The sequence below is a fragment of the Hemitrygon akajei genome, chromosome 3 (assembly GCF_048418815.1).
Source record: "Hemitrygon akajei chromosome 3, sHemAka1.3, whole genome shotgun sequence".
Lineage (NCBI taxonomy): Eukaryota > Metazoa > Chordata > Chondrichthyes > Myliobatiformes > Dasyatidae > Hemitrygon > Hemitrygon akajei.
Genome location: NC_133126.1, coordinates 34,207,650 through 34,235,599, shown reverse-complemented (window position 1 = coordinate 34,235,599; position 27,950 = coordinate 34,207,650). Strand labels below are relative to the sequence as shown.

Sequence of the window (27,950 nt, the reverse complement as noted above, 5' to 3'; positions counted from 1 at the left end):
TTTTCAGCCTGCTCTCATGTGTCCCAGTCTCTGCTATAACTACAAAGTGTTTCACTTTACAAATTCCGTTTCTTATGAAGAAGACTGCCGAATAAACACTAAAAACCCTGAAAACCTGGTACCTGAATAAACTCAGCATTAGCCATATCATACGCCATAGGCGCTTCGATTACTGGGGCCAGCTTTAATAGTAATTAGATATTATCTCGCGGGCCAAAGATAATTCCACCGCGGGCCTTGAGTTTGACATATATGAACTACAACATAGACAGTTGTTTGTAAACCTCTGTTGCATCTGCACCACATACCCCTTACCCTTCCCTCCCCAGCATTTTCCTGTCACCTGTGTGCTAAGCTCTTAGTTCTCTGGGCCACGTGTCCTTGAATTTCCTGCTTAAAGATTCCTATACTTTGTTAATTCATTTTCCAAGATCTGGGCTACACTGGCAAGACCAACATTTATTGCCCACTCCTACATGATCTTGAGATGCTGGTTAGTGAGTGACCTGCCTGAACTTTGACAATTATTTGATTAGCAATGATAAATGTTGCTGGTTGTACTCACATCTAATGTATATGTCTCATTCCACTGACATCAGCTGAAGATAATGGGCATCTGACCAAGGACCAAGTATTCTGTTAGCATCTGATTGCCCTCACAGGAACAGATCAGAACCCTGAAGATGGAGAGGTGGAGTGGGTGTGCAGCAAGGAACCAAAGTGATGGTCATCAGGATATTGAGGGTCAGGCCTGCATATTGAACATATATGTTCCATAAAGCAGTCACTTATTCTGTGCTTAGTTTCCCCATTGTAGACAGGAGGTTACATTGGGACTGACAAAAATAGTACACCAGATTGAAAAACATTTAGGTAATTCACGGTTTTGTTTAGAAGGAGTGTTTAAGGTCCATAGTAACAGGAAGAGAGGACACAAAGAGGGAAATGTGATAGCTCATATGCGAAGGTGACCCAGTCCTGACTGGGTGATCTGAGGAATGGATCAGGGTGCAGTGGAAGGGATGGACCCAGTGCAGGCACATATGCAGTTGGGAGGAGTGTGGCAAATGGGGCATTCATTCAACAGTAATTGATCTACCAGAATTGAGTGATTTTTGGAAAAATTACAGCCAATGTATTCTGCACCTCCGCTACCATTCCTTTTAGAATGAATACCATCTAGCACAGGATATTATTTGGGTCTAAATTCTTTTATTTCTCAAATACTTTTTCTTTATCAATATGGTTTATTCTATTGGACACTTGTGATCTCCCAGTGTTGTCTGTGTTCATTGTATTTCCCACAGTGAAGCAGATACTACATATTTGATTAATATTTCATCTATTATTCCCCTTTAATATTTTTCTAGCAATTTCTTTTCATACATGTAGCTCTTCAGGTCAATTTTTATAAATTTACTATTTTTCTATACTGTTTGTCTATTATGTCAATTTTTTGGTTATCCTTTCAAGGTTACTAAAACTGTCCCATATTCTTAGGATAAGTACTGTTATAGAGTCATAGAACACTACATCATAGAAACAGTCCCTTCAGCCCATCTAGTCCAGGCTATACTGTTATTCTGCAGAGCCCCATCAACCCGCATTTGGACCATAGCCCTCTATACCCTTCCCATCTCTTAAATGTTGAAATCAAACACGTCACTTCCTCTGACAACTTGTTCCACAATCTCATCACCCTCTGAGTGAGGAAGTTCCTCCTTAGATTCCCCTTCAATACTTCATCTTTCACCCTGAACCTATGACTTCTAGTTCTACAGCAGTTTCACCCAGCCTCAGTAGAAAAAGCCTGCTTGCATTTACCCCTCATAAATTTGTTCCTGGTTCTGATATAAACTTGCTCCTTTATTTCAATGCTATGCTCAACCTATTATTTTTCCAACTTTTTAAATATTTTTGAATTTATCAGTGGAAGAGTCAGCAGAGTAAACCTTACAGGCTCCTGTTGCTTCCTGTCACTCATAGTGATCACTGGCTAGTTTGCTTTGTGGTACCAAGTTCACCTTTTCCTATTCCTCTCTCCTAAGCAATCCAAGTTGCAGGGTTTTGACCTGAAACATCAACCATTCCTATGCCCCCTCAGCTGTTGCCTGATCCACTGAGAACTCCCAGTAGTTTTCTTTTTGCTCAAAAGAGAAGTTATTCAGTGTACACAGAGTTACAACAAGGTGGAGAAGGGTAGTGTTGGAGATGGGGGACCAATTAACTTTCCATTCAAGGAAGGAGTTGAGAGTCTATAAGGGAACAGAGCTGAAGAGGGACATGACCTTCTTACAAACTGCTAGACTATTAGGTTCAAAGATATAATGTCCATAACAGTAAAACCTTGCAGAAGCAAGCCAAGTAAGAGAGTGGCCAAAAAGTAGATGGCTGGGTTGGCCGTTATTTGGATATTAAGTCCTTGGTAAGTTTCAGCTATGCCTACCTTGATTGATGTCACACTTGACCAAACTTTTTCATGTATGCAGCTGGATATTACAGCTTTGCCTGAAGGCTGTAGTCCCAAACATGATGCCCTGAGCAATTCTTTGCATCCTTTATGTTTTGTCTACAAGAAGAAAGATGCTGTTCAGATGAGAATTAAATTTGGTCAGATTTTAAAAAGATGGTTGAGTGGGTTTGTTTCTCTGTAGGAACCTCAGCAGATGGTGTTTTTGTACTTGCTTTCAAATTTGATAAAGTAACTCAGGAGATCTCTCCAGGGCTGATAATCTCACTGGCATGGTGACTGGTACAAGCCTGGTGTCAAACGTATGCTTGCAAGAATTTCATTTTTTATACTGTTTTGAAGAAACCTGGCAGGTTTAGTTATAAATGTGCTTTTTCTATTCAGATTGCACCAATAAATTAAATTAATTCGAATATGAAATTATAGAGACTTTTTTTTAGGTGGATCAATTTATTTGCATAGTCTGTTCAATAAGAAACATACTATTCAACATAACGAAGCCAATCTCATGAAATGGTTAAACTTGTGGCAACACACACAAATGCTGGGGGATCTCAGCAGGTCAAGTAGCATCTATGGAAAAGAGTAGACAGTCAACATTTCAGGCTGAGACCCTTCTTCAGGTTGTCGTTAATCTTGTGCATTGTTTCTGATACAGCTTATTCATCATTGAGATAAGTGATCTGAAGCTGGAATTGTCCCATTCAAGCACACAATTTAATATACAACTCACTTGAATAATCCCGACAAACCACACAGTACTGTATGAACTTTCTTAATCTTCAACATGCATTGAATGGAGTTCTTTGCAGTAGCTACCCTTTTTACCCATATATCTACCTCATGCACATTGACGTACATTGATTAACTAGCTCCTTAATCCACTTGCTACTTGTTATGACTGTACGATGTGGCGAATAGTCAAAACACAAGCTGGTACCCATAAATTGGATGGATATGGATTATGTAAAGCTTTACCTGAATGTTTTTGTAGGGCTGTCCTTAAAAGCCAAACTCCCAGATGATCCTTGAAAAAAAGTCTTATTTAAAAACACAAAGCAACTGATTTTACTTTCAGCTATTTGTCTCTCTCTCTCTCTCTCTCTCTCCCTCTCTCCCTCTCTCCCTCTCTCCCTCTCTCCCTCTCTCCCTCTCTCCCTCTCTCCCTCTCTCCCTCTCTCCCTCTCTCTCTCTCCCTCTCCCTCTCCCTCTCCCTCTCTCTCTCTCCCTCTCCCTCTCTCTCTCTCTCTCTCTCTCTCCTTTCTCAGTAGCATTTTTTGTAGAGCGCTGTTTTATGATCGGAACTAATGATCCAAGTATTGAATGTCCAAAGAAGCTGGAAGATAATTGCTGTATTTTCTATGTTGTTCTTCCAGAAACCAAAGAGCTACTTCTTGAACCACCATTCAAGGGAGCAGGGGGATATTTTGACTGAATAGCTGAATACCGTTTCTTACCACTCAAGCACAGGACCGAATGGGATAGAGTGAAGAAACTATTAAGGTTGGTGTACAGGCTTAAGTCGCATTAGAATTGATTCAAGAAACAAAGGGTGTTTTAGATATCACTTCAATTAAAATCAAACATTTGAAATCACCGGTTGGTTAGTCAGCTTCATTAAGAAAGATCACACTTGGAGCATTGTTCTTCAGTTCTGGTCACCTCATATAGGAAGAATATGGAAGCTTTGGAGAAGGTGCAGAAGAGATTTACCAGGATTAGAGAGAATGTCCAATGAGTGAGCTAGAACTTTCTCTTTGGAAATAAAGGGGATGAGAGGTGACTTGATAGAGGCATACAATATGATAAGAGCCATAGATAGAATAGATATCCAGAAACTTTTTCCCAGGGCAGAAATGGCTAACACGAAGATGCATAACTTCAAGGTCTTTGAAAGAAAGTATAGGAGGTAGTTTTTTTTTTACTCAGAGAATGGTAGGTGAGTGTAATGCACTGCTGGGGCAGGGGTAGGGCAGATACATAGGGGACATATACGATAGGGACATGTCTGAAAGAAAAATTGAGAGCTATGTGAGTGGGAAGGGTTAGACTGATGTTAGAGTGGGTTAAATGATCAGCACAACATAATGAGGAGAATGGCCTGTCCAGTGCTGAGTTGTGCTGTTCTATGATACAGTGAGATGATTGCTTGGCATACTGTTCATACAGATCAAATGATAACATCGCTCATTGAGGTCGAACAAGATAAAAGAATAACAAAGCAGAATACAGAGTAAACCTTACAGAGAATCTGCAGGTAAACACTAATGTGCAAAGATTGTGAGGTCAGGCATCTGATAGTAATGTACAGAAGGTCTGTTTAGAGTCTGATAACAGTGGGGCAGAAGCTCTCCTTGAGCCTTGGCTGTGACATCAGTGTAGTTACGCTAGTGAACCTGAAGATCGCAGCCCTCTCTAGCTTGACACCTTTGATGTAGACGGCAGCAAGTGAGCCACTCCCCTTTCTGAAGTCACTGACCAGCTCTTTGGTTTTGCTGACCTTGAAAGAAATGTTGTCACGCCACTGTGTCCCTACCTCCTTGCTATACCCCGACTCGTCGTTATTTGAGATACGGACGACTCTAGTAGCATCATTTGCAAATATGTGGATGGAGCTGGAGACGAATCTTGCCATGCAGTCGTGTGCGTACAGGGAGAAGGACAGGGGGCCGAGGACACAACGTCAGGGTGCACCAGTGTTTAGAGTAATTGTGGCAGAGATGTTGCTGCCTGTCCCTATGGATTGTGGTCCATTGGTCAGGAAATCAAGGATCCAGTTGCAACGAGAGGCATACAGAGTTTGCTGGTGAATTTACCCAGAGTTATAGTATTGAAGGCAGAGCTATGTTCAGTAACTAATAGTCTGACACAGGTGCCTCTGTCGTCCAGGTATTCCAGAGATGAGTGAAGGCCAGAGCGATGGTGTCTGCCTTTGACCTGTTTCGGTGGTAGGCAAGTTGCAGTGACTCAAGATTGTCTCAAGGCTGGAGGTGATGCATGCCATGACCAGCCTATCGAAGCACTTCATGATGGGAGATGTCAGAGCCACTGGCCGGTAGCTGTTAGGCATGTTATGTTGTTCTTATCTGTGTACTGGGATGATAGTGGTCTTCTTAAAGCAGCGTGGAACCACAGCTTGAAACAGAGAGAGGTTATAAATGTCTGCTAACACCACTGCCAGCTGATCCACACAGGATCTAAGGACACAGCCAGGAACACCATCGGGATCAATTATTTCCGTGGGTTCACCCTCTGAAAGACTGACTCTACTCTTCCAACACTAACTGTAGATTCAGATACACTGGAGGCTGTCAGATTTAGAGGTGATATACCCATTCCCTTCTGTTCAAAATGAGCATTGAATGTGTCAAACTCATTGGGAAGGAAAGTGCTGTTGACAGTGATGCTGCCTGACTTTGTTTTGTAACTCCTTATGCCAAGAGGTTTGTAGGTACGGCCAAAAAGGCAGAAAGACAAATTCCCCTTATCTGTTTCAAAACTTTGTTTATTAGGGCAGAACAGCACAAGTATTAAAATACTTATCGAGATGTGTGTGAACACACCTCCCTTTCTGCCCAATCTGCGGTGCCGATTGCAGTCCAGCCTGTTGGCGACGCCTGGGTAAATGTCCTTTGAGACCCCAAGTGGCCTACTTTTATACCCACTTCACTGATATAAAAGGCTGCAGTGAGTGGAGCAATTACACAACAGCACCAGCTCAAACCACTGAACCAGTCATTACCTGCCACCATTCTCCGTGAGTTGCTCCCCTGTCTTTCATGTTCTCACAAGCCTATTGCATTCTCGCGGCCGCCTTTGAAGCTTCTGGAGTTAGTCCCATATGCCCAAGGTGACAGCGATAAGGACATTCTACATGCACAAAGATGAACTCTTTACAATACATGCTACCCCTCGAATATTGCAAATCCATTACATCTGGCCCAAAGGTTTTAATGCAACCCCTCTAGAAGCCCCACCATATTACAAGCAAATTGTAAAACTACTAAACATAAAAGAAAAATGTCTACAGAAACACCCCAGTGCAGTACGGTAAAGCACCAGCCTCCTGACCCTCCAAAGGGCCACCAGTGTGTAATTCTGGCACAGGTACCTCCATTCTCTACAAGCAGAAAAGATCACTCCACCTCCTCTTGAATCCCTGAACACTGTTAGTGGTTTCCCAGCTTCTGTCTATACTGATCCCCAACCTGACCAATTCCTTGGGGTAGTCTCTAGTCATCACCAAGGTGGTCGTAGTTTCAGGTTTCTCCTCCAATCTCTCCCCTTTGTGTTCAAGATTCCCTATTTCCCCCTTTTTATGACAGATTGCCTCATGTTGTTGTTTTATGATGGCCGTCAGCAGCCAAGAAGCCCCTATCTGGTTCCCCTTCTTGTCTGGGAACCTTAACCCCTTCAGTATGGACACGAGATGGTGTTCTATTTTTACCCCTCAGTCTGTCCAATCCACTGGTACATCATGATCTGCCAAGCCCTGCAGAGTTATCGGTCCACCTTGGCATTCTTTGCCCGGGTGGTGGTGGGGGGGGGGGCGGTTCTTGGGGTTCTTCTTATCCTAAACTTCGTTGCTTTCTACCTTACCCACCAGATCCTTGCCAACTAGGGCAAATATTACATCAAAAATTTCTCAGATGTGGCTGGTAAGGGAGAAAGACACAAATTCCTTCTATCTGTTTCAAACCTTTGTTTATTAGGAAAGAACACGTAGGTATTAAAATATATATTTAGGTGCGTGCGGGTTCATTTGACTGCAGCGCCCTTCTTGCCCTGTCCGATCCACGGTACCATTCATGATCAAGCCCGTCAGTGGGGCCTTGGAGACTGCCCATGAATAAGTGCCCAATCACTCTACTTTTATTCCCACTCCACTGATACAAAATGCTGCAGTAGGTGGACCAATACACAGCGCCATCTCAAACCACGGAACCAGTCGTCATTTGTCACCACGATTCATGGGTTCCACCTGTGTTCCAGTGACCTCCATGTTCTCACAGTCATATTCCCGTGGTCATATCGAAGCTTCTGCAGCTATTCACGTACACCCAAGGCCACGGTGGTGAAGACATTGAACACACAGAAAGACGAACACTTCACAATATATATGTTATTGCATGTAAGCCCTGCCAGAGCTGACGGCTGGACTACAGCTTGATTTTGGATTGGTACTGTCACTTAGCATCTCTGATAAGACTACAAGACCATAAAGCATAGGAGTAGAATTAGGCCATTCAGCCCATCAAGTTTGCTCTGCCATTCCATCATGGCTGATCTTGGACCCTGCTCAGCACCCATAGACCTGTCTTCTCACCATATTCTTTGATGCCTTGACCGATCAGGAAACTATCAACTTCCGCCTTAAATATACACACGGACTTGGCCTCCACCGCAGTCTGTGCAGAGCATTCCACAGATTCGCCACCCTCTGGCTAAAAACATTCCTCCTTACCTCCGTTCTAAAAGGTCGTCCCTCAGTTTTGAAGCTGCACCCACTAGTTCTGGATACTCCCACCATAGGAAACATATCCTCCCCATATCCATCTCATCTAGTCCTTTCAATATTTGGCAGGTTTCAACGAGATCCCCCTGCATTCTTCTAAATTCCAGTGAGCACAGGCCCAAAGCTGCCAAATGCCTTCACTCCTGGAGTCATCCTCGTGAACCTCCTCTGGACTGTCTCCAATGACAATGCGTTCTTTCTGAGATATGGGGCCCAAAACTGTGACAATACTCCAAGTGCGGCCGGAATAATGTCTTACAAAGCCTCAGCATTATCTCCTTGTTTTTATATTCTATTCCCTTGAAATAAATTTCAACACTGCATTTGCCTTCTTTACCACAGACTCAACCTGTAAATTAACCTTCTGTGAGTCTTGTACGAGGATTCTTAAGTTCCTCTGCACCTCTGATGTTTGAATTTTCTCCCCATTTAGGTAGTCTGCACTATTGTTCCTTTTATCAGAATGCATTATCATACATTTTTCAACACTTTTTTGTCCATTCTTCCAATTTGTCCCAGTTCTGCTGCAATCACATTGCTTCCTCAGCACTACCTACTCCTCCACTTATTTTCATATCATCCACAAACTTTGCCACAAGCCATTGATTCCACTATCTAAATTATTGACAAACAATGTGAAAAATAGTGATTCCAATACTTACCCTGAGGAATGCCACTAGTCACTAGCAGCCAACCAGAAAAGGCCCCCTTAATTCTCACTCACTGCCTCCTGCCTGTCAGCCATTCCTCTATCCATGTCAGTATCTCTCCTGTAACACCATAGAAGTTTTCCTTGTTAAAACAGCCTCATGTGGCACCTTATCAAATACCTTCTGAAAATCCAAGAAAATGACATCCACTGCGTCTCCCTTGAGCACCCTGCTTATTATTTCCTCAAAGAACTCTCACATATTTGTCAGGCAAGATTTTCCTTTACAGAAACTATGCTGACTTTGACTTATTTTATAATTTTATGGAGATCATATCATGATCAGCCTCAGTAAGAAAGCATGAATATCTAATTGTCATTGGACCATTTATAATCTGTATTGATATAAATCATAGGAATTTTCTTATAATCTCTCAGTGTAAGTACATAACTAGAGGTAACAATTAAAAGATTACTTGTGATATTTCAGTGCTGGTCTAACAAACATTTACATCAAGTAGGGTACAGAAACTATTGTACGTAGGGCCCCTAATGCTCCATGTAATACTGGGCCTGGTACATCTCCTGGTGGTGGAGCAGTGGCAGGGACCCCTGGGGCTTCCAATGGGGTTAGTCGTTCCCCCAGTTTCTGTCCTTCCTCCTCAGCCACAGCCCAAAGCTGCCCTGTTCTGCCTCTCCAGCCAACCCTGGTGGCCCTCCTGAGCCTCGCTCCTGTCACTGCCATAAGATGGAGTAACCTTGTTGTTGATGCATCAACAAAGCCCCAGCAACCTACCTCCTCGATCCTCCAGCCAACTTCCTTACACTCAGCTGCCAGGCCTGAGTACTTCAACCTCTTCCGCTCATGGGAAGCCTCCACTCCCTTCTCCAGTGCTATGGTTAACACAGTGAGGAGAACTGCCTTGGCGGCCGTGGACCTCAGTACAATTCTGGGTGGAGAGATGTGGTGGTGCTTTCCATGGGGGAACTGCAGCTGCCTGCAGAGATCGGCCCTTCTGTTCCGCTCCTTGCTTGTGGAGAGGAGTCCTGAAGGCAGGTGCATTTACTGCTTCTACCAGCCTTAACAAATGGGATGAGTTGTTGTCCCACTGGAGAAAGGCAGCTTCTTGCATCTGGCCTGCAGGTCTCTAGGATCTCCACCAGCTCCTGTAGGGCCTGGTCATCCCAGTAGTGCCCTTGGGACTGGGCTGTCTTGCATCCTGCCAGGATGTGTTGGAGGTTGGCATTGGTGGTATCACATCGGGGGGCAGCTATCCTCAGTGCTGAACCACTGGTGAAGATTTTGGGTGCAGGGCAAAGTGTCAAAGGTTGCCCTGATGAGGAAGCTAATTCAGTCTTGTGGAATCTTTGGTATTTTCCACCGGCGACCAGCTGAATGTCTGGTTGACTGTGACGTCCCATGTTGTCCATCTTCCCTGACAGCCCTGTACCACTGCCTTCACCCTGTAGCACTTCCACTCTGTCCATGTCACCTCTCCTGTCACAACCACAGACTCGGCAGCACAGGAGATACGGCAGTTGTGCTTGTGAATTTGCACGTGTCAGCTAATTACTATTTAATCGTCATAGTATTTAACTCCATACTTGTCGTCGTAGTGCTTCTCGAAACTTGGACAGAGTACACAATGCTTCACTGCCTGTTTGCTTGTCTCCCACCTGACCAGTGAATCTCACGGCCAAGGTCAGCTGCTCTCTCTCTGCTGGGTTCATCTTTGTTCGTCGAGACTTGCTGTTACCAGGTTCGGATATGGCCCAAGTGCGGAGTGAGAGACACTGAAGCAGGTCGATAGTTCACAAACTTTAATGCAAACGGTGTTAAAGGGAAAATTGAGCCATAAACGCTAGGCCAAATAAGGCCGGTAACTAAAGCTCTCAAATGGAAAGCGAAGCCTACACTGCGGCTGAAAAGAACATCTAAACGTTAGACGAATACCGTTAGTCTTCAAAGTCAGTTGACTCGAAAGTCCAATTTCTCAGGGAAGGCTGAAAGCAAACTGATAGATAGATAGATAGATAGATACTTTATTCATCCCCATGGGGAAATTCAACTTTTTTTTCCAATGTCCCATACACTTGTTGTAGCAAAAACTAATAACATACAATACTTGACTCAGTAAAAAACAAATATGATATGCATCTAAATCACTATCTCAGACAGCATTAATAATAGCTTTTAAAAAGTTCTTAAGTCCTGGCGGTTGAATTGTAAAGCCTAATGGCATTGGGGAGTATTGACCTCTTCATCCTGTCAGAGGAGCATTGCATCGATAGTAACCTGTCGCTGAAACTGCTTCTCTGTCTCTGGATGGTGCTATGTAGAGGATGTTCAGAGTTTTCCATAATTGACCGTAGCCTACTCAGCGCCCTTCGCTCAGCTACTGATGTTAACCTCTCCAGTACTTTGCCCACGACAGAGCCCGCCTTCCTTACCAGCTTATTAAGACGTGAGGCGTCCCTCTTCTTAATGCTTCCTCCCCAACATGCCACCACAAAGAAGAGGGCGCTCTCCACAACTGACCTATAGAACATCTTCAGCATCTCACTACAGACATTGAATGACGCCAACCTTCTAAGGAAGTACAGTCGACTCTGTGCCTTCCTGCACAAGGCATCTGTGTTGGCAGTCCAGTCTAGCTTCTCGTCTAACTGTACTCCCAGATACTTGTAGGTCTTAACCTGCTCCACACATTCTCCATTAATGATCACTGGCTCCATATGAGGCCTAGATCTCCTAAAGTCCACCACCATCTCCTTGGTCTTGGTGATATTGAGACGCAGGTAGTTTGAGTCGCTGGCAGCGAAGCGTTGCTGTGCTCTGTCCAAGTCTCGACAAACACTATGAAGACAAGTATGGAGTTAAGTACTAACACGATTAAATAATAATTAGCTGACACATGGATATTCACAAGCGCAATTTCTGTATCTACTGCGCTGCCAAATCCATGGTTGTGACATCTCCACTACCGTGGCTTTCCTCTCTTTCTTTAAGGCCTTGCTATGTTTTCCGAAATCCCTATTACTGTATGGAGGCATCATCCAGGGACTACTATAATCTATCCTGTCCTGTCATCTACCTATGTGCTGAATCTGTAGCCTGTAGATATTTTCTCCTATATGATCCACCAAATCTCTCTGATTAAGTCTCAATTTCCCAAGACACATTTTGTACTATCTACATGTACTTATGTTTGGAATACATGATACAGAAAGAGTTGATTGTGGACTTCAGGAAGGATAAGGTGAAGGAACACATACTAATCCTCATGGAAGGATCAGAAGTGGAGAGAGCGAGCAGCTTCAAATTCCTGGGTGTCTAGATCTCTGAAGATCTAACCTAGTCCCAACATATCGATGCAGCTATAAAGAAGGCAAGACAGCGTCTGTACTTCATTAGGAATTTGAAAAGATTTGGTATGTCAACAAATGCACTCTAAAACTTCTATAGATGTACAGTACCGTGGAGAGCATTCTGACAGGCTGCATCACTGCCTGGTATGGGGGGGGGGGGGGGGGGGAGGGGAAGAGGGGAACTCTACTGCACAGGACCGAAAGAAGCTAGCCTGCAAAGTACCCAGGACATCTTCAGGGAGCGGTGTCTCAGAAAGGCAGTGTCCATTATTAAGGACCTCCAGCACCCAGGGCATGCCCTTTTCTCACTGTTACCATCAGGTAGGAGGTACAGAAACCTGAAGGCATACACTCAGCGATTCAGGAACAGCTTCTTCCCCTCTGCCATCCGATTCCTAAATAGACATTGAACCCGTGAACACAACCTCACTTTTTTAATATATATTATTTCTGTTTTTGAATGATTTTTTGAACAATATATGTATACTGTAATCTATTTATTTATTTATTTATTTCCCCTTCTTCTAGATTATGTATTGCATTGAACTGCTGCTGCTAAGTTAACAAATTTCATGTCACATGCCGGTGACAATAATTCTGATTCTGAATGATCTGTTTGGATGGGATGCAAACAGAAGCTTCTCTCTTTATCTCAGTACATAAGACTATAAGACACAGAAGCAGAATTAGGTCGTTCAGCCCATTGGGTCTGTGTTGCCATTTCATCATAACGGATCCATTTCCCTCTCAACCCCAAGAACCTATTAACCTCCACTTGACTTGGCCTCCACAGCTCCCGTGGCAATGAATTCCACAGATTCACCACCCTCTGGCTGAAGAAATTCCTCCTCATCTTTGTTCTAAATGGATGTCTCTCTGCTCCGTGCCGGTTGGTCCTAGAGTCCCCAACCATAGGAGACATCCTCTGCATATCCACTCTTTCTAGGCCTTTCAACATTTGACAGGTTTGAATGAGATTTCCCATCATTCTTCTAAATTCCAGCAAGTATAGGCACAGAGCCATTAATCGCTCCTCGTATGATATGCCTTTCATTCCTGGGATCATTCTCATGAACCTCCACTGAACCCTTTCCAAAGACAGCACATCCTTAAATACAGGGCCCAAAACTGCTCACAGTACTCCAAGTGAGGCCTCACCAATGCCTTATGAAGCCTCAGCATTACATCCTTGCTTTTATATTCTAGTCCTGTCAAAATGAATGCTAACATTGCATTTGCCTTCCCCACCACTGACTCAACCTGCCAATTAACCTTTAGGGAATACTACACGAGGACTCCCAAGTCCCTTCACACCTTGGATTTTTGAATTTTCTGCCCATTCAGGATATAGGATATGCTCTTATTCCTTTCAAAATGTATAACCATGCAATTCCTGTTACTAATATTCCATCTGCCACTTATTACCCATTTTCCTAATCTGTCTAAGTCCTTTTGCAGCCTCCCTACCTGCCCCTCCACCTATCTTTGTATTGTCCGCAAACTTGGCCACAAAGCAATCAATTCCATCATCCAAATAATTGATATATAACTTAAAATGAAGTGGTTCCAACACCGACCCCTGTGGAACACCAGTAGTCACCGACAGCCAATCAGAAAAGGCTCCATTTACTCCCACTCTTTGCCTCCTGTCAATCAGCCAATGCTCTATCCATGCTAGTATCTTTCCTGTAATACCATGGGCTCCATCTTGTTGAGTAGCCTCATGTGCAGCACTTGTCAAAGGCCTTCTGAAAATGTGAATGCACAACATTCACCAATTTCTCCTTTGCCTAACATGCCTGCAGTCTCTTAACTCTACCCACAAAGGTTCTACATCTTCCGATCCTACCTCTTTCTAAGGATTTGATTTCAATTTCTACCAAATGAGCCACACCACTTCATCTGCCAGCCTGCCTGTCCTTTTGATACAATGTGTTAAGCTCCCAAATATAACTCAGTGATGCCCACAACGTCATACCTGCCAGATTCTACCTCTGCTACGAGATCTTCCACCTTATTCCCATATATCAAATATAATACCTTTAGTCCTTTATCTATCACACTTTTTGTTTTTGCTCCCCTTTTAAACGCAGACTGCAATTTTGCCCTATCATCTGCCTGTCCTTCCTGAAAGTCTCACAACAAACTGATTCTGCTCGTAAATCAACAACCCTATCTTCAACCCTGTCACTTGGGTTCCCATTCCCTGCCAGATTAGTTTAAACCCTCCCCAACAGCTCTAGCTGCAAGGATATTGTCTCCCTTAGGTTTAGGTGTAATCCATCTCTTTTGTACGAATCATATCTTCCCCAGAGTAAGTCGCAATGAAACAGAAACCTGAAACTCTGCCCCCTGCACCAGTTTCTCAGTCACACATTGATCTGCAAGAATATTCTATTCTTACTCTCCCTGGCCTGTGGCACAGACTGCAATCCAGAGATTGCTATCCTGGATGTCCTGCTTTTAAGCTTTCTACCAGCCCCTTACATCCTCTCTTCAGGACCTCCTCGCTTTTCCTACCTATGTCACTGGAACCAACATATACCAAGACTTCTGGCTGCTCCCCCTCCTCCTGTAGAATGGGGTGGACCCAGTCCGAGATGTCCCTGACCCTGGCATCTGGGAAGCAACGTACCATCCGGGTGTCTTTATCATGTCCACAGAATCTCGTGTCTATTCCTCTAACTATGGAATCCTCTATCACTATTGCATTCCTCTTCTCCCCCATTCCCTCTGAGCCTCAGTGACACACTTGATGCCAGAGACCCAGGCACTAGGGCTCCCACCCGGTAAGTCATCCCCCTCAGTGTATCCAAAAATATGTAATTATTATTGAAGGGAGTGGCCACAGTGACACTCTGAACTGGCTGCTCATTTCCCTTCCCTCTCCTAACAGTCACCTATTTACCTACTTTCTGTAGCTTAGGGGTGACAACCTCCCTGTAGCTCTTATCTATCACCACCTATGAGCTGAAGGCCATCAAGCTGAAACCCCAGTTCCTTAACACGTTCTCTGAGGAGCTGTAGCTCAGTGCAACTGGTGCAGACTTGGTTATCCAGGAGGCTGGAGGTTTCCCAGAACTCCCACATCTCACACAAAGAACACAACACAGTCTCTGGAGCCATTCTCACTGCACAATGTACTAACAGATGAAGAGCGAAGAAGAAGAGGAAACTCACCAGATACTTAGCTCGCCCAAGCCTGTTCTCGCCAAAGCCTAAAGAACCAAAGCTCCCCCCCGCAACCCTGATCCACTCAAACAGCGGCCGCTCCAATTGTCCCTGCCTTATTTTTATTTTCCCTTGCTATTGAATTGTGACTGAGCTGCTGAAAAAAACTGGAATCCCACGAAAGCTCCTTTCTTAAATCTCTCACTCCTGGAGCTGTGTGAAGCCTCCTTAACTGATTCAACTGCGGCCGTACCACATATAAAAGCTGTCCATGTGACAATAGTGTACCAATGATCAATTACTGAGCAGTACCAGTCTGGTGAATCTTTCCTAATAACTAAACCTGATAGCGTCTATACATTATCCTCTATTACTAATGCATCCTCTCTGTAATATGGGAAACTGTTGCTTTTTTCTCTAGCTGCATCCTAAATGGTGCATGATAGTTTTGTTCTTAAACTTCATGCCACAGTCAATATAGGTAAACCTCTCATCTTCATTCTTAACATAATCTGATTGACTTGATACTTTTTGTACTTGTGCTCCAAGATGCATCTATTTCTCCACACATTTGAGTATGCTACTATTTATTGTGCAGCTCCTTGTCCATGTTTGCCTTTTATAAATATCTCATTACACGAATCTTTGTCTAGAATTCCAGGTGCCGTTTTACTCCCCATTTGTCTATGGATATCCCCTGGGTCTAAAACTATTTTAAATAAGTTGATTGATTTTCAATATTTATTGCTACAAATCTTAGTTAAACTTTTTTTTAATATTAGTATCCCATGAATAATTACAAAGCACAAAAATACATTTTCTCATCTTAATCTTTATTAATGAATGCAAGTATTTATATTTTATCTAGAACCAGTCAAGGTTGATTTAGTTTTTTTCTCACTAGAATGTTGTTTCATGCCCTGCCCAAATTTGCTGGTATTATAAAAATGGCAGAGATTCTTCAAATCATCCATATTAAAATAGAAAAGGAGATAGCAATTTTGGCAAGGTTATGCAGTCATTAAAATAACTAAAAGATTCCTATTTGTGTCTGGTGATGCACAGGCAATTCTAATCAGATATCTGAAGTAATTTGTATGAAATACTGTATGTATTCGAGAAACTTACTGCACTTCTGCTAATTGAAATAGATAAATCAAAAGCTAATGTAGTGAAATCCATGCAATAGCCTGCCAAATTGTACCAAAGTTTCAACACATTGACAATTGATATTAGTGTGAGTTTCTTTTCATGAGAATTCATTCAGTAGCCGGAAAATGTTATTTGAATTTTTCAAACCTGGACACTATAGAACTACTAATGATGAAACAAAGTATTACTCTCTTTGGTTGATGCTCTGAGGAGCTAATGCTTTAAAATTCAGGATCAGAATGTAATCATAGTATTACTTAGTAATTACAGATTGAACTTGATACTGTATTGGGTTTCTAACGCTCCTAGTTTTCTATAAGATCTGAAAGCCGTATCATTTTTTCAAACAATTAATTGTTAGTATATGTATCATATACATATACTTGGGTGGAGCGTTGTCAGGTGGAATTTAATTCTGACAAGTGCAAGGTGAAACATTTTGGAAAATCTGATAGGGGTAGGACATTCACACTAAGTGGAAGAGTAGTAGGGAATGTTGATGAATAGAGAGACCTTGGGTTTCAAGCTCTTAGTTTAACGAAAGTGAGAAAACGGGGCGATAGGATTGTGGAGAAAGCATATAGCATGATTGGTTGAGGTATAGAGTAAAATAGTTAGGACATTTTCTTGCAAATTTACAAAGCTCTGGTTAGACTACTTTGAAGTTTTGTGCGTACTTCCTGTTGCAGCACTATAGAAAAGATTGGGCTGAACTGGAGACAATGCAGAGGAATTTGATATAGGAGCAGAATTAGGGTATATGGCCCATGGAGTCAGCTCTGCCATTTCATCGTGGCTGACCCAAATTTCCTCCCAGCCCCAATCTCCTGCCTTCTCCCCATATCCCTTCATGCCCTTACCAGTGAAAAAGCTATCAACCTCTGCCTTAAATATATGTAAAGACTTGGCTTCCACAGCTACCTGTGACAAAGAGTTCCACAGATCATCACCCTCTGGCTAAAGGGTCAGATTAACTAGCCTATAGTTTCCTTTCTTCAGTCTCTCTTCTTTCATGAAGAGTGGAGTGACAGTTGCAATTATCCAGTCTTCTGGAACCATTCCAGAATTTAGAGATTCTTGAAAGATCATAACTACTACCTCCACAATCTCTTCAGCCACCTCTTTCAGAACCCTGGGGTGCACACCATCTTGTCCAGGTGACCTATCCACCTTCAGACCTTGCAGTTTCCCAAGATCCTTCTCCCTGTTTATGGTAATTTCACACTCTTCATGCTCCCTGGCATTTGGAACTTCCACCATACTGCGAGTGTCTTTCACAGTGAATTCACTGGCAGGTTGCCTGGATAAGAGGACTTTAGTTATTGGGATAGATTAGAAAGGTTGGGCTTGTTTTCCATAGAACAAAAGAGGTCTCGGGGTGATCTGATAGAGGCATATAAAATATTAAGAAGCATAGATAGTGTAGATAGTCAGAAACTTCTCCCATGACAGCGGTATCAAAAACAAGATGGCATAGGGTTAAAGCACAAACATGAGAAAATGTGCAGATGCTGGAAATCCAAAGCAACACACACAAAATGCTGCAGGAACTCAGCAGACCAGGCAGCATCTATGGAGAAGAGTAAACAGTTGATGTTTTGGGCTAAGACCCTTCTTCAGAACTGACAGGGAGTAGGGAGATGTTTGAATTAAAAGGTGTAGGCAGGGAAGAGGCTAGCTGGAAGGTGATGCGTGAATCTAGGTGGGAGGGAAAGGTCAAGGGCTGGAGAAGAAGGAATCTGATAGGAGAGGAGAGTGGACAGTAGGAGAAAGAGAAAGAGGTGGGGACCCAGGGGAGGTAATAGGCAGGCAAGAAGAATTAAAAGGTCAGAGTGGGTAATAGAGGAAGGGGCGGGGGAATTTAATTCACTGGAAAGAGAAATCAATATTCATATCATCAGGTTGGAGGACACCCTTATGGAATATAAGGTGTCGCTCTTCCACCCTGGGATGGCATCATCTTGACACAAGAGGAGGCCTTGGATCAACATGTCAGAATGGGAATGGGAATCAGATTTAAGGTGAGAGGGGACCTACTGAGAAAGTCATTTTACACAGATTGTTTGAAATCCAAAACGCATTGTAGGTGGTGGTACAATCACCATGTTTAAGCGACATGTAAAGGCATGGCACAGAAGTACAGGGATCTAATCTTCACAAATGGGATTAGTGTAGATGGGCAAAATGGTTAGCATGGATGCAATGGACCAAAGGGCCTGTTCTGTGCTATACAATGTTGACTCTATGACTCCAAATCTTTTGCTTGTGTAATTTTTGACAAGAATGCTGTTCATTCTCTGTTGAATTTTGATGCCATGCTTTATAATGTGACAGGCAGCTGTTATGGACGAAATAGGAACCCACATGGTGTTTCTCTCAATAAAACACACATCTGTTCAGCTTCCATCACAGGGACTATGAGGGTCTCTGCAAGTAAGACTGAAAGAAATGTTATGATTTACATATCAAGGAAGAAGAAATATAGTTATCTAGTGTGTTTTGGGATCACAGGAATCCAAATGTTCTTCATGCCCAATGAGCTACTTTAGAGAATTGACTAATTAGTTGTTTTGATAATTCTAGAGGGTGATGAATTGATTAAGTCTTTTCCTTACTTTGATTAGTATCTTGTCATACTTTCTATCCGGTTGAATAGGCAGAAGAGATCTTGATTTGATATCCCTTTGGACTGAAGGTAGCAATTCCTTGGTACTACATTGAAATATTTGCCTCAATTATATGTTCAAATGCTACATTTCAGGTTTGTCTGGGCTGTTTGAAGATTCAACAACTGTTATCTTAATGAGTGGCACTTCCTTTAAAAATGATTAATGAAAATCTCCAACCTGTAATTAATTACCAAAGGCATTCATTTGGGTATTTGCAATTCACCTGGTTTTTGATCAAATGTAGATTCTACCCTGGAGGGGAAGATTTGTAGGAGTCTAAAGAGAGAAATCAGCCAGTTAGAATTCTTTATGGTTATCTGTTTGGCAAACTTAAACTTTATTTTAGACTGTAGAATGCCCATTCAGGGCAAGGGATGGAGATTGGTGTTTGGGCTGGTACGGGCAGATACATTAGGGTCATTTAGGGCATTCTTAGCCAGATTGATGATAGAAAAATGGAAGGCTATGTAAGAGGGAAGGGTTAAATTGATCTTAGAGAATGTTAAAAGGCTGGCACAACATCGTGGGCTGAAGGGCATGTACTGTGCTGTAGTGCTATGTCAACGTTGACAGACTAGTGAGGTCAAAGGTTAAACTGAGTACATGTCTTTGTTTTATTTCATTAAGGATGCATGGAAACATTTAATTTTCTATATTTAAGAGAACATTGTCATTCATTTATCTTTTAAAAGCATATTTTTTCGAAGCCCGTGTTGTGGTTTTCAGGTAGTTCGTCACGAGAAGACAGAACGTATATGATTATGCATGTTATCTTCTAATAACATCCGTCGAATATGGGTTCAGTATAATGATCTCTGGATTAGACTGTGACTTCTCCAAAAACTGAAAAGAAGAATATGTTCTCCAGATCATAATAGAGGTCTGCTTATGTAATCCCTGACACAGATGAAAATGAGAAAATATCAGATCCAAAGTACATCACTCAAACCTCTGTTTTTGTGATCATGATAAGAAATTTCCATTTACTCAGATGAGAACATTTTGTGTTTCTGTTACAGAAAACTGAGAGAAAATTTTCAAAATTCATTAACAACGTCGAAAGTAGCATACTTCAAGAGAAAATATGCTGAAGAAGAAGATTTACATAAAGTTTACCATGGGTACTTTCCAAAAGTAAGATCTCTTTTGTCATTTGATAATGAAATCAAGACAGATAAATCAAAAATTAACGTAATAAAATCCATCCAGCAACCTGTCAATTTGTACCAAGCATAGGAAACTGTTTTCAGTCAATGGGCGTATTGACACTGTGATTAAACATCAAAGTGTTCTGTTTTCCAGAACTTGATCTTTCCTGAAGATCGAACATGTATTCTGAGACTTTCACTAGAAAAATTAAGGATTCTTGAAGATCCTGAAATCTATCTTCGAAGGGCTGTGTTAATAAACAATTTATTGAGGAAAATCCATATTGAAACAGAGAAGGAAGTCTATGATTACACTGGACAATTTAATAAGGCCTCAACACACCTATATAACGATGCACATAAACGAGTGAAATATATGATGAAAGATTATAGTGGATGTTCCCAGTCTTTGTATTATGAAGAGATTGGTTCATATTCCTTTGTGCCTTTTTCTTCAAGCAATGTCATTTATGGACTTGGTTTCCCAAATGGTCATTTGGGGAGAAGTACTTCCTAACATGGAATTCCATACAGGATGAGCTGCTAAGTCAATACCTCCCCTCATTCTGCCTGGTGCATACGCCAGAGCTGTGTAGGCCGCACTCATCGATGAGTTTGCATTCAGGTCCTCGTGTATATTCCCTGGTTAGAAATTTGGCTTCTTCATAAATCGATAAAGAAGAGCACTTAGTTTAAACTTTGTTTTTGATCATATGTATTTGGTTGGAATATTGTGTACTTAATGTGTAGTGTTTTTCTTGTTGAGAATGGACCAGATGGTTAAATATTGACCATGTATGTTTTTTAAACAAATACAGTATAAAATAGTGATTTATTGATGTTTCTTTGTAATTGCATTTTGATACATGTTTTTGCCACTCGTTCCACTCACCTCTTTGTTTAGATAGTGAGATGGATCCTTCACTGCCACTTTCATTGTTCCTTCTGGAGGCTGGGCCCTCCAAACTTTCTCTTGTCTCTTCTAATGCACAGTGAAGTGAGCGGGAACAGTCACCTCATCAGAGGAGGGGTAAGTATGTTTGAGCAGCCATCGAGGCTAACGCTGTGAATGGCATCCTGCTTCAGGTTCTAGGCACTTAGTTATTGGAGCCTTTGGTCCATCATAAAGGAATTATTCTATAGTAATTGTGCTTCAATTAATTCGTCACTAAGCAATCTTACAGAATATGATGTGTGATTGGTTGGGAAATAAGTCTATGCTGAGATCCTGCAATGCGGTACAAGCTAGTTCACATAATCACCAAACAATGCACAATACATTCTTATGTCTGGATAAAACTTACAATGTAGGATTATACAAAGTGAAAACGGGTTTACAGTTTGAATGGTCTGACTTAGATAGTGAAACAAGATCTAAAGCTGCGGGGGAGTAAACTGAAGGAAAAGAAAGAATCTATTGTGAAGGATTTAGTAAGGTGGAGCCAGTGGTAATGTATATCATACAATTCCATTCCTCTTATGGACAGGAATACAACCGTGGATAAGACTACTGAGTTGCAAGGTACACATTCAGTGACATACTTTCAAGTTTTACCATTATACAAGTTTCTTTGTCATCTTAACTTTTTTGAATTTTTTTTAAACTTGGTTGTTGAATTGAACTTTTCAACAGAAACTTAAACTTAAACTTAAACTGGGTTCAGCTGGAGTACAGTACTGTGCCTCTCATATTAAAGCGATGCTGCTGTAGAAAAATGGAGAATTGTCAAACTATATTTGCACCATACTCAATTCAGAATGCGGTCTGAATGGACATCTGCATCACAAGTAGTATTCAATGGGATAGAACAAACTTACACAGACAAACATTAAAGTGTGCATTTCAGTACAATAGAAGCTTAAACATTCATATCAGCTACAGTATGACACGGTAGCTGTACCCAAATATCAGCCGTAACTTTACAGTAGCTTGCTTGACCAATACTTTAGACTACATAAGATATTGCACTCCAGCTCATATTTGTCTTAAAATATATAAACAACACATTTTGTTAAATTGTATAAAAGTTTTAAGAACATTTTGTTAGTAATTATGCTTCATGCATGTTTGTAAAACTTCAACTGCCTCTTTTTATATTTGATGAGTTATTCCCAAAGTCACCTACCTAAAACCCGTGGTTTTCGGACAAGCTCTCTATAATTTCACTGAAACACGGACAAATCTGAAGAATTTTGAAAAGGATAGGTACCAAGAGGATATTTCCTCTGGCTGGAATGTCTAGAACCAGATGCACAGTCTCAGAATGAAGGGTTAATCATTTAACAATAAGGTGAGGAGTAACTTTGCTGTTTAAATGCTACTCAATCCTTGTTAATCAATGGGCTGTGCAGTAGATGCTCACACTCTCAGTATATTCAAAGGCAAAATGGTTTGATGTTTGGCATCCAGAGGGATGAGCGGATATGGTATTGGGAAAAGGGAGATTGGGCACAGCAGGTTCAAAACACTGGTGGCCTATCCTTGCATGTGTTTCATAGCTTCTAACACATCAGCAGCTATAATTGGGGCAAACATGGTCAATCATAGAGTCAAAGAATGTTACAGTACAGAAACAGTCCTTTCGGCACATCTAGTCCATACCATACTACTACTCTGCCTCGCCCCATCGACCTGCACCAGGACCATAGCCCTCCATCCCTCCTATCCATGTACCCATCCAAATTTCTCTTAAATGTTGAAATTGTACATGTCTGAAATTAGCATTTGGTTTTCAACACAGACCAACCCGGAAAGAACAACAAAATAATGGAAAGTCAATTTCATAAAGTATCTTTAATGCTCATATTTTCTTGCAATGTGGAAGGCATATGGCAGCTTGCATGGACGTTAGCCCACAGAACAACCCAACTCATTGTATTTCCCCGTAACCAATTCTCACTCAATGCCCATCAACTCTCTGTCGATTTTCCTAGCATTCAATAACACAAGGTGTAAATAGCAGTAGCAAACGCACCGAGCAGCTGGCATGTCCTTAGGATGCAAGAGGAAACTGAACTACCTGGGGGCGGGGGGGTGGGAGTGCCCAATTCTGCTGAGTCTGAGTTTAAACTGCCAGTGACTTTAGTTCCTGGCACTGTTTCCTTGCACTTCAGTTTGCCGGGTGCTGTGTCTGACAATTCCATTTCATGGTTACTGGGCTCACTTCAGGAGTGTATGAGGCTGTGAATGAACAATGTTGTATTAGGACTCCCAGCCTGAGCTGTTCACCAGCCAGGCAGAACGAGAACTGGATTTCCACATGGGGTTTGCCTTTTGGAAAGTTTTACATTTTTGCAGCTGGCCCGTGTTACAAAAGCTTTGTCTTGTACTTTTCTAGATTTTCCTTTGCCCTGCTCCTCTAAGTATTCAAGATGACGTGACTTCTGCAGTGCTGTTAGCTATCAGGTACTCTCCCCACTTCCTTGTCTGTGAGAGTGGACAGAGGACATTGACGGGTATGGAAAATCACCCTGGTTTCAGCCCTGGCTAATTTTGGAGCAGCGAGAGGTGAATAGCAATCTAGAGCGATGAGTCGGCTGCATCTCACCCCTTCCCTTTCTGTCATGAAGAAGGGTCTCAGCCTGGAACATCGACTGTTCACTCTTTTCTGTAGATGCAGCCTGACCCACTGAGTTCCTCCAGCATTCAGTGTGTGTTGCTTTTGATTTTTTGCCCTTATATCCCCTTGCTAAAGTTGCTACAGCACCTGAAATGCTGGACATATGGACCCCCGGCAAATGGATTCCTGACCGGCTACCCTTGCTTAGGTTGTGAACTTGACATCACTGCAGAACAGCATCACAAACAACATTGGCTAGTCGCACCGGCATTCAGCTAAATGACACAAAGGCCATTCAGTTCCTCCCTCTCAGTGCACGTGAAATATAAAATGAAAATTATATTGAGATATCATCGCTCATGATTTCAGGATGCCTCAAAGCACTTTATGAGAATTATGTATTTTAGTTGGAATGCCATCATGGTTTTAGTTTGCCATCAAAATTAGCTGAAGTTTGTTTAAATGAATTTAATGTGATCAGATTCCTTGTAATGAAAAATAACAAGATTAAAATCTTGGGCAAGCTTTTTGTTTATACAGATTGTTTAATAACTTGAGTATGCTGACATAGTCAGTAGTGGAATCATTTACAATTACCATGTTTAAGAGGTATTGCTACAAACAGGCAAGGCATTAAAGGATACCATCCCTGTGGGGGCAAATGGGGTTTGTGCAGACAGGCAAAATGGTTGCCATGGAAGTGGTAGGCCAAAGGATGTATGAAGTTAAATTAATTGAAAGTAAACCAGTTCGACATGTTGGACATAGAGAGAAAGAAATTAACTCACAGCTCTTAAGCTTTGCACCTGAGATGCTGGCATTCACAAGTTGGAAATGGGGAGAGTGGGTTTCTGTTTGGTCACCACGTTGATGGTAAAACTCCTAGAGTAACACGGCATGGAAACTTGCCCTTCGGCCCAACTTGTCCATGCTGACCAAGGTGCCTGCCAGGCTAGTCCATTTGGCCCGTGCCCCTCTAAATCAAAGCATAGCCCATGGAATTCTTTAGGTGGTACTCTACCTGACAAGTGATCTGCTCACCTGAAATGGGGCCAGATGCTACTTTACCATCAAGATCAAGGTGTTTTGCCAATTATAAAACCACAGTGAGAAAATTCAGATGTAAAGGGAGGGTTTTGTGTCAAGAAACTGGCCTTCGTTTAAGAATGTCTTGATAATCCTAGTCAGCTCAGCTAGCTGCTTCCATTTGAAGGAGTCTGATACTGAACATGGGTCAGCCCTGAGACCATTAGCCTATTTGGATACTCATTGGAAATCCGGTTATATCGTTTTAGAAAAGAAACAGGACATAGTACTGTATAGGAACAAATAAACTGCTGATCATTGATGCCAATTTAGACTATATCCCTTACATTATCTACATCCCTTCACCCTCCCTTCCTGCCCATTCATGTGCCTGTTTAACATTTCTTAAATGTTGCTGCTGTATCAGCTTGCACCACCTCCACCTGTTAGCAGGTTCCAGGCATCTTTGTGTAAAACAAAACTGCCCCGCCAATCTCCGTACATTTCCCCCCTCACGCTTTAAGTCCATGCTTTTTTGTATGTCACATTTCCACCCTGGGGGGGGGAAAGGAGTGACTGTCGACCCTATCTAGCCTCTCATGATTTTATGTACTTTTATCAGGTAAGCCCTCAGTCTTTGACACTCCTGCATAAGTATCGCACCAACATCTAAGCTGTTTTTTCCCCCCTCAAAGCTCCAACCACAAAGTTAGCTGTGGGTTATAGTTGTGTTGTCCCACTTATTATCATGGCATCAAAGTATTGTTGGTACCAGATGGTATTGCAAGCTGGTAAGTTGGTGATATAGTGATATTGATGTTTGATTGAATTCAGTGCTCTCCAATGCTACTTATTCTTTTCGCAATAGAAGAACTATCTAAGAAATGTTGAAATTTCTGAAATATTGGCTTTCCATTGGTTGCCATAATTTCAATCCATGTGACACTGAAATTGCACAGGACAGTGCAATGGAGAGATGTTGCCTTTGTTAAACTGAATGGAGGGTGTACAGAGTAACCTCAGCAAGGTAATACCAGTATGGGAGCCATTGGGGGGGGGGGGGGCGGTTTTGCGGATTTAAAATTGAGATTGCTAACTGTTTGAAAAAACTGTTGGGTAGGATAGGGCTATTTAACTGCTGAATCACCAGCAATTGAACATCAGCTTAAAATTATTATGAGTAAAGGGTGAAGTTTTCTTTTGCTGTTGAAACCTAGACTATTTATCTCAAGGATATAACTGAGGTAAAGATAACAGAATATTTAAAAGGAGTCCTAATGAAGGGTTTTGACCCAAAACATCGACTCTTTATTCCCCTCCTTAGATGCTACCTGACCGGCTGAGTTCCTCCAGCATTTTCTGTGTGTTACTCTGGATTTCCAGAATCTCTTGTGTTTAGAATATTTAAAGCAAAGCTTAATAAATGGTTAGAATAGAGGAGGATAACAGTTGTAGCAATAGGGCAGGGCAAAGGCATTTGTTTGGGTAATTCCTGCTGGAACAGGGAAAATTGGCCAAAAATTTATTTTTGTCCTGTGATTGTCTCTAATCCAGATTCCGTGCTGGAGTGGTAATTGTAGTATATTGGCCTTTATCACACTGTAGCGAGCAAATAGGAAATGGCTTATTTGAATTTCAATCACAGACTTTCTTGTCACTAATATGGTTTACCTTGAGGTGTTGCACTGGACATACCCTTTATAAACTCTTATTAGTCATCGTCCATTAAGAATGGGGATGGGAGTTAATATTGTGCACAAGTCCATGTCAATTGACAATCAAAGGCCACTATTCCAGAGGGAATGTGTAGCGAATGGGCATTGTGGAAATCTAAAGTATCTGCTGGTGGAACAGGATGAGAGAATAAGAAAGGAAATTAACTGAACAATTGTTTTCTACAGTTTGCCTTGCAAAGTTCATCTGGTTTCTTATCTTTTAACACTTCACCAAATTAAACCAGTTTGCAACTGTCAGCTAGACATGAGAACACTTGTTCTTGACTTAAATATTTTAAACAGCCAAAATAAGCCATTTTCTTCAGAATATGTTAAACATCACAAACACAGAACGTAAAAGCAATTTAACTCATAAACAGTGTTTGATTTTCAGATGATACGTTTAAGGTGCTAGAGCTCCCTCTGCCGGCTACATGTTAAAACCGATATTTGCTAACCCGTGTTTGAAACTGATGCACGCATCACCACTGTGCCCAATGTAACCAACGGTGCATGGTCGGCAATACATATTCTCCTCAGATATGGTGATGTTTAGTACTTTTGTAAAGTGAATGTGACATAATGTGTTCAGAATTAGTCATTATTTATATAGAATATGCACAGTGGCATAACTACATGATGGCATATTTAAGCTATGTTTCATTGATATCTCTTGATTTTTAAAAATTTTTCATATATTGTAAATCCTCTTTGGGAAGAAATAATTATACTGGGTTAATCATAGTATTTAATGTTCGATGCCATGTTCTTTATTGTAACCTTGTAACATCAAAAATAAATTAAAATATATTTTTGTTCAATGTCAATACTGCAGAACCACATTGACCTTTATTAAACGATGACTAAGAGCTCAGGTGGAATACTTTGTTGTAGTAAATGTTTATTTGAACAACAGGATATGCATGATTACACTCTGGAGAGAGATTAGAGAAATTGGGATTGGTATTTTACTGTCACAAGTTCAAAGTAAATTTATTATCAAAGTACATATATGTCACCATATCCAACCCTGAGATTCGTTTTCTTGTGGGCATATTCAATAAATCCAAGAAACATAATAGAGTCAATGAAAGACTTCACCCAACCGGATGGACAAATGTATAAAAGGCAACCAAATATGCAAATACAAAATAAAAATAAGAAATAATAACAAATAAATAAGCAATAAATATCAAGAACATGAGATGAAGAGTCCATAAAAGTGACTCCATAGTCTGTGGAAACAGTTCAGTGATGGGGCGAGTGAGGTTATCCCCACTGGTTCAGGGGCCTGATGGTTGAGGGGTAATAACTGTTCCTGAATCTATTGGTGTGGGACTTAAGGTACCTTCTCCTTGAAGAGAGCATGGCCTGGATGGTGTAAGTCCTTGATGATAGTTGCTGGCATCCTGGGACAGCACTTTGTGTAGATGTGCTTAATGTTGGGGAGGGCTCTACCCGTGATGGACTGGGCTGTATCCACTACTTTTGTAGACTTTTCCAATC

The 27,950-nt window shown here is 41.7% G+C and overlaps 1 long non-coding RNA gene across 1 annotated transcript in view; it reads left to right on the top strand.

The window, feature by feature from the left end:
* LOC140724844 (uncharacterized) overlaps positions 1–27,271 on the top strand; it is a 31,295-nt gene extending 4,024 nt beyond the window's left edge. Inside the window, exons 3-5 of the long non-coding RNA XR_012098196.1 lie at positions 3,847–3,973; positions 20,015–20,129; positions 20,298–27,271. This is a non-coding gene — a long non-coding RNA (uncharacterized lncRNA). The remainder of the gene's footprint in view (positions 1–3,846; positions 3,974–20,014; positions 20,130–20,297) is intronic.
* The last annotated feature ends 679 nt before the right edge of the window (positions 27,272–27,950 follow it).